Genomic DNA, 7,296 nt, shown 5'->3' on the forward strand with positions numbered 1-7,296 from the left:
GATTTATAAAAATCTGTTTATGTACATTTCGAATAGATAATGTATTTAATTCATACCAGCTTTGTAAATTCTAATCTTAGAAGCTCATGATTTGTACTACCAATCCTTGGGAAATTCTTCTATAAAAGTAGTTGTATTTTCATTTCTTTTCTTAATAAATCTCATTTAAATTGGATAATTGTTAATAGGTTTACCTGACGGGTTGGGTTAGGTGTCATCGCGACTAGGTGGAGTTTGGGTCGTGACAAAGTGGTATCAGTGCTCTAGGTTCATAGGTTCTACACGTCATGAGCAAGTGTCTAGTAGAGTCTTGCGGATCGGTATGATGACGTCCATACCTGTCTTCGAGAGGCTACATGGCATTTTAGATAAACTTCCCATCTTTCTTTCCTTATCGTGCGACATTGATTTATCTTGAAACATAACTCTTTGAATTCTCTCCACGTATTCGTGTGCGCATGTGAGCGCTCGGTATCAGCTATGCATCGACGGCTTGTGATTCCATGGATGAGGTGCGAAATGTAATTTTGGTATGCTGATGATGGACTAGTCTGGAGGACTTGAGGTCGGGTTTTGACTGTAGCTTGAGCATGAGGATTTCGGTTGTGTGAGCAAGTGCTTTTGGACTTATAAGTTCGATAGTGTCCCTATTAGTAGAATTTGTGGCTCGATGAGTGGTCGGATGGCTATATGATGAATATGATGTGACTGCGGGATGTGTTCAGATTGATTTAATGTGAAGAGAAGAGTTTGCTTAAGAGGTAAAAAGGACTATTGGGTACTTGATTTCTGTCTTGATGTGACGTATAGTCTCGAGTTATGAGTGTATTGGAGGATCTTTCATGTTGTTTAATTGTAGAACGAATCAGGCTCTCATGCCTTGTTGGTGAGTTCAAACTCAGGAAGATTAAGTGATTGTGTAGTAGTTGTGGTTGTGAAAAGGTATAAAGAGATGTCAGTTTAAGGCTAAGCAGGTGTGTTGTAACCTGTGAGGTAATCTACGAATGTGCGATTTTTATGATGTTGTGTGGAGGCTTTCTTTTCTACCAGTGGGTTATGTTTGTGCGATTTTAGTTTGGATGGGTCGTAACAATTGACCTGACCGTCACGAGGATGAATGCGAGATTTGCAGGTAATTTGAGGTATTAGATGGTTGTGTTACCTGAGCTTATGAAGAACTGAGTTGAACTTCGGTGCGGGATTATGGCAGTAATAGGGTAGGGTTATTGTAAGATGTCAGATGTTTGATTCCTAGGCTCTGAGACAAGTGGGGGAGTCTACTATCGACGATTGGATTGCACGGTTATGTGCTGTATTGGTTTCAGTTTGAGGTATACTTATGAATCAGTTATGACCTACAGAGGTTGAGATCGAGGATGAGTCGAGTAAGGGAATTTCTGGATACGGGTTGTATTACACTCTATGGGTATATGGAAATCACGGGATGATTTGAGTTTGTTATTCATGATGGATGTAGTGTGCATGGAGTAGGGATTCACTCGGTTTCTTAGAGGTATGAGTTACTTCTTTTGGTGTTGTTGAGCTAATGGGGCACGTGTCGTTTGGCCTGTTTGTCGGAGCAATTGAGATTTGAGCAGAGTGGACGATTCTCGAGAAGGTTCTAATAGATTCAAGATTTATATGTAGCAATTGAGAATTTTGAGGATTTATATATGGCTAGAATATGAGATTGTGGTGTTGAGACTTGTGGCATTTCTATATCATTATGGATTCCACATTTCAGTATCATAAAGGTGAAGGAAACGACTCTAGACTCACAGAAGGTCTCTTCATAGTCGGTGTCTCGGTTGTGGTACTTTTGGGGTGCTTAAGGGGGAATACAACGGCTTTTGGGCCTTAAGGTGGTGTGATTTTATTCTAGGATCCTGTGGGGTGAGTTTTGGTTAAAGATCGTGGTGTTCTGGCAAGGAGAAATATAAACTAGAAGGCAATTCAGAAGAAACTCGGAGAAATATGACAGCTTGATAGTGTGTTGGATCAGCACAGTAATGGATACAATCAGTTCTTTGGGTACTTACGATGTGGTGAGTCTCTACGGGTGTTTTGTGGTAATACTCTTTGGTTTGGCGACCGGCATGGCTTGGTTGAGTTAGAGAGACTCAATTCTGATGGTCTGGTTATGGGCAAATGAGTTTCGAAGAGTTCTCGATGGTTTCTATCATGGCTTGGGATGGTTATTTCCTGCCGGCGTAAGGAGCATATTCCGTATGGTGATTTTCTTCTGGATGAGATCAAATGGAAGGATTCTGACTGATCGAGTATGTATTCTGCTTGCGACTTAGAGTTGATTATGAGATTTTCATATGTTTCATATGACGGCATGATAGATGCGGTGTGTTGTGTAGGATTGAGTTTTGCATGTGCAAGGTCACAGTTCATAATTGGAGAGAAGGTCATAAATTTTGGATAGCATGGATAGATTCAGATATATGGATGAATGTTATAACTGCTTGGTAATTCCTGAGAAGGGTGTGCATTTCAGAAGGCTCACTAAGTATTGATTTATGGATGCTTCATTGGGTATTGCGATGTAGCACGGAAGAATTATAGAAGTATTCCTCGTGGGGTGATCGTGTATGATAAACGTGTTAGACATTTGGGCGGTGTAGTTGGGACCAGATATGGTGATTTGTGTGTTCTACGAATTTGGAGACTAGGAGATTCAGGAGCAAATTATCTCATGGTTGTGGACTATGAAAAATGTGGCCAAGTCTAGCCAAAGAATAGTGTGTGTTATGATCCTGTCATTGTGGACTATCGAAGGGTTATTTATCTATTTTTGGATGACTAGAGTTGATTTGGGGTCCATCGGTAGGCCCAATGAGGATGTGTATTCTATACCGGATCAGATTGGTTGACTCTGTACTGCTATTATTGAGGGATGTGCCATTCAGTTAGAGTGGAGCTTATTCGTGTTCTAATATGATCTGTGTGTTGATCCTCTATGCTACGAGGGTTTGTGATTTGTTAGTTATATGCACATATGGTGCGGTTCTGATCAGGGCCTTATAGCGGAATTCAAGCGGAATGGTTATTAAGGTGCAAAATAGTTGATTGCGCCTTGGCTCTGGCCTTTGTACGGTTATGATGCATGGTGTATTTTTCTTCTCAGTGTTTACGGTCATGCACTTTTGGTGCTAGGCGTCAAATTACGCGTGGTTGTTGATTTTGAGTATGGTGGCTTGAGGTATTTCATATGGACCACTGTTGGATGGGGTCACACATTGCAGCGGATTATGTTGAGATATGATCCTTCGTGTTAGATTCATGTGTCTTGGTTCTACTATGTAAGATGGCTTTGTAGCATTGCGGTTGTGGTGGTACTTGTTGAACTTGCGGGATGGTTCTCTCGTTTGAGTCATTTTCCATTTTTTGGGTACATTTGAATTGTTGCTTATTGGTGCACGGATTGCACGGTTTGTGGCTCTAGGTTTAATTGGTGTGACATGTCAGTAGGGCGGCTGTATTTGATAAAGTAAGGTCATTGGACCTAGAATGGGTGTTATCGAATTTGTTTGTGGTATATTTGCAAGGATAATATCGTTGATCGGCTTAGAAATTTGGCTTTAGTTCTTGTCGAAGGAGAGGGAGCTCCATGGCTTGTTGATATGATAAGTGGTTATGAGTTTCTACGTGTTTCTTCCATCATTGGTAGTGTACGAAGGTTTTAGAATGAGGTTTTGTTTGATATGAGGTTTATTACCGGTACCAGGTTTGCTTCGAGCAGTTATTGTGGTAAGAATTATTGCTATGAGTATTTGAGTTATGAGATATATCATGTGATTTCATCTTGGGTTATGATTATGGCTTAATACAGCTTGTTCATACTTATACAGTGTGTAGATGCGCGATTCAGATCTTATAAAAATTTCGGATGTTGGGAATTGAATTCTGTGGTTTACGGGCTAAGGTTGAAGTAATGATCTTAAGTTATGTTGCATTGTCAGGCCTATATGGAATATGGTAACGTGGGATCACCCCTGGGTATGTGCATGGTAAGGTTATACGGCGATTTGATGGCTTTGGAACGACTTTTGGCACGTTCGAGGATGAACGTATGTTTAAGTAGAGGAGGATGTAACAACCCGACCGGTCATTTCGAGCATTTACACTTTGCTCGGTAGTTTGAGGGCACGAGTTGCTCTGTATGATGTATTATGACCTATATGAATCATTGGTTTTGGTTTTCAGGTTATTCGAAATCGATTTAGAAGAATGAATTTCATGATTTAAGCTTTAAGTTAGAAAACTTGACCAAGTTTGACTTTTGGGAATTTGACCTCGGAACGAAGTTTTGAGGGCTTCGTTAGGTCCGGGTGGTGATTTGACTTGGGTGTATGCCCGGATTTGCATTTGGATATTCCTAGAAGGATTCGACGCTAATTGGCAAAAGTTGGAAATTTGAAGGTTTGGAAAGTTCATAAGTTTGACCGGGAGCTGACTTTGATGATATTGGATTCGGATTGTGGTTCCGGGAATTGGAATAATTTTGTTATGTCATTTGGGACTTGTGTGCAAAATTTGAGTTCATTCCGAGTTGATTTGATATTTTTCGGCGCGAGTTTTGGAAGTTGAAAGTTGAAAGTTCATTTAAGTTTGATTTGAGGTGCGATTCGTTATTTCGATATTGTAATGTGTGATTTGAGGCCTCGAGTAGGTCCAGGTTATGTTATGGTTCTTATTGGTATATTTGGACGGGGTCCCGAGGGGCTCGGGTGAGTTTCGGACGAGGTTCGGACCATTTTGTCGCATGTTGTATTTGGCTAAGGCTGCTGGTTCTGGTGTTTCCGCATCTGCGGAAGAATGGACGCAGATGTGAGTCTGCAGATGCAGACAGTTGGTCGCTGAAGCGAAAGAAGCTTGGCTGGGGATCATCGCAGATGCGGAAGAACAAGCACACCTACGTGTGCGCAGAAGCAAAAGCTGTGATCACAAAAGCGGTTGAGTGCGTAGAAGCGTGTCTTGTCTCGCACATGCGCTTGCGCAGAAGCGGTGCCTTTTGCGTAGGTGCGGAAGATCAGAACTCCAGGGTTTTCCGCAGAAGCGGGAATTTTGTCGCAAAAGCGATGCTGCAGAAGCGGCCCTTTATTCGCAAAAGCGAAAATGCTGGGTAGAAGCTATATATCGGGGTTTTGGGTTCTTTTATCATGTTTTGAGATATGGGACTCAGATTGAGGCGATTTGGGAGGCAAATTTCATCACAGGGATTGGGGTAAGTGTTCCACAATCATTGGATTTTATCTTCATTGTTTGTAATTGGATTATGAGTTTTAAATAGAAAATTTGAATGAAACTAGTATGGTTGGACTTGTAATTGAATGTGTTGTCGGATTTTTTAAGTTTCATTGAGTTTCGAGGCGCGGGCCCAGATTGGACTTTTAGGTTGATTTTGGGCTTTATTGATTGTGTTTGTTTCCTTTGGCATTAATTGATGTATTTGAGTTGCTTTTGGCTACTTTTGAGCCATTCGGAGGTCAGTACGCGCGAGATGGGAATATTTGGAGCATCGCTTGGCTTGCCCGGTATTGGATTTGGCTTGTTCGAGGTAAGTAACACTTCTAAACTTGGTCTTGAGGGTATAAAACCCCGAATTACGTGTTATGTGTTTGGTGTTGAGGTGACGCACATGCTAGGTGACGGGCGTGTGGGCATGCACCGGGTGAATTGTGACTCTGTTATTTCTGTGGTACTGTGTAGTTACCGGATCTTATCTGTAACCATGAGATATCTATGTACTAGAGCTACTGAGCTGTGATCCACGATAGAAATCATGTCTACGCTACATGCTTATTCTATTGGGACCCACTGAGGTCATTTTTGTTGTTGAGTTATTTGCTTATATTGCAATTTCATATTCAGTCATGTTCATTCATTTCATATCATATCTCAGTCTCTGTGACTATATATTGACACATCATATCATCATTTTTGGGCTAGTTTCATGAAATTGTAAGCCCGAGAGACTGGAGAGATTGATGACTGAGTGAGGCCGAGGGCCTGATTGTGAGTGATATTATGGGATCGGGCTGCACGCCACAACATGTTATATTGATTTATTCCTCGATCTAGCTTATTATGGCGCTTGGGCTGAAGGAGCCCCTCCAGAGTCTGTACACACCCCCAGTGAGCGCAGTTGATTATATTGAGGGATGGATCTTTCCTAGGCATGGATCTTGCCCGAAGCATTTATATTTGGGGATGGATATTCCCTTGGCATGGATCTTGCCCGAAGCATTTATATTTGGGGATGGATCTTCCCCGGGCTGGATTGGCCTTATATAGTACTGAGTGACTGACTGTCAGTTGATATATATATATGGATGGATCATCCCTGGACTGAATTGGCCATATACAGTACTGAGTGACTGAGCGTGTCGAGTGATAGAGCATGATGAGTGGAAAGTGTGAGACAGTGAGATCGAGTACTCTGAGAGTGTGAGTACATGAGTTCATCACTGAGAAACATTGCATTTGACATGCATACTTGAGATACATGCATAGAAATGCATTTCTTTCTGCCACTTCGGTTTTGGTGTCATTCATGATTTCACCTGCATATTGACATGTAGGCATAAAGATGTATTTTTCTTATGCCGTTTGATAATGAAACATCTTATCTGTTGTAGAAAAGATTTTGGGAAAAAAATCACAGTTTTCAAACTTACTCATAAATTTGGTGATTTCGGTAAAGAATTTGGGTTTTCACTAATATACTTTAAAAGCAGGCCTATTTTCTGGAACTGTGAACGAGCTGAGCATTTTATCTCTGAGCTACTTCTTTTATTACTTTCATTATGTTGTTATGAAATATTGTTGGCTATGGGTGTTGGACCCTGACCTGTGTTCCAGCTCGTCACTACTTTCAACCTAAGGTTAGGTTTGTTAATTATTGAGTACATGGGGTCGGTTGTACTCATACTACACTTTTGCACCTTGCGTGCAAATGTTGGATATTGATGTTGCTGTGATCGACGGGAGTTGGATTTGAAAACGTACATGTGTTCCGGTTGTAGCTGCCTCTTGTTCATGGTAGCCTTAGATTTATAAAAATCTATTTATGTACATTTCGAATAGATAATGTATTTATTTCATACTAGCTTTGTAAATTCTAATCTTAAAAGCTCATGATTTGTACTACCAGTCCTTGGAAAATTCTTGTATAAAAGCAGTTGTATTTTCATTTCTTTTCTTAATAAAACTCATTTAAATTGGATAGTTGTTAATGGGCTTACCTGACGAGTTGGGTTAGGTGCCATCACGACTAGGTGGATTTGG

Source organism: Nicotiana tomentosiformis, chromosome 5 (genome assembly GCF_000390325.3).
Source record: "Nicotiana tomentosiformis chromosome 5, ASM39032v3, whole genome shotgun sequence".
NCBI lineage: Eukaryota > Viridiplantae > Streptophyta > Magnoliopsida > Solanales > Solanaceae > Nicotiana > Nicotiana tomentosiformis.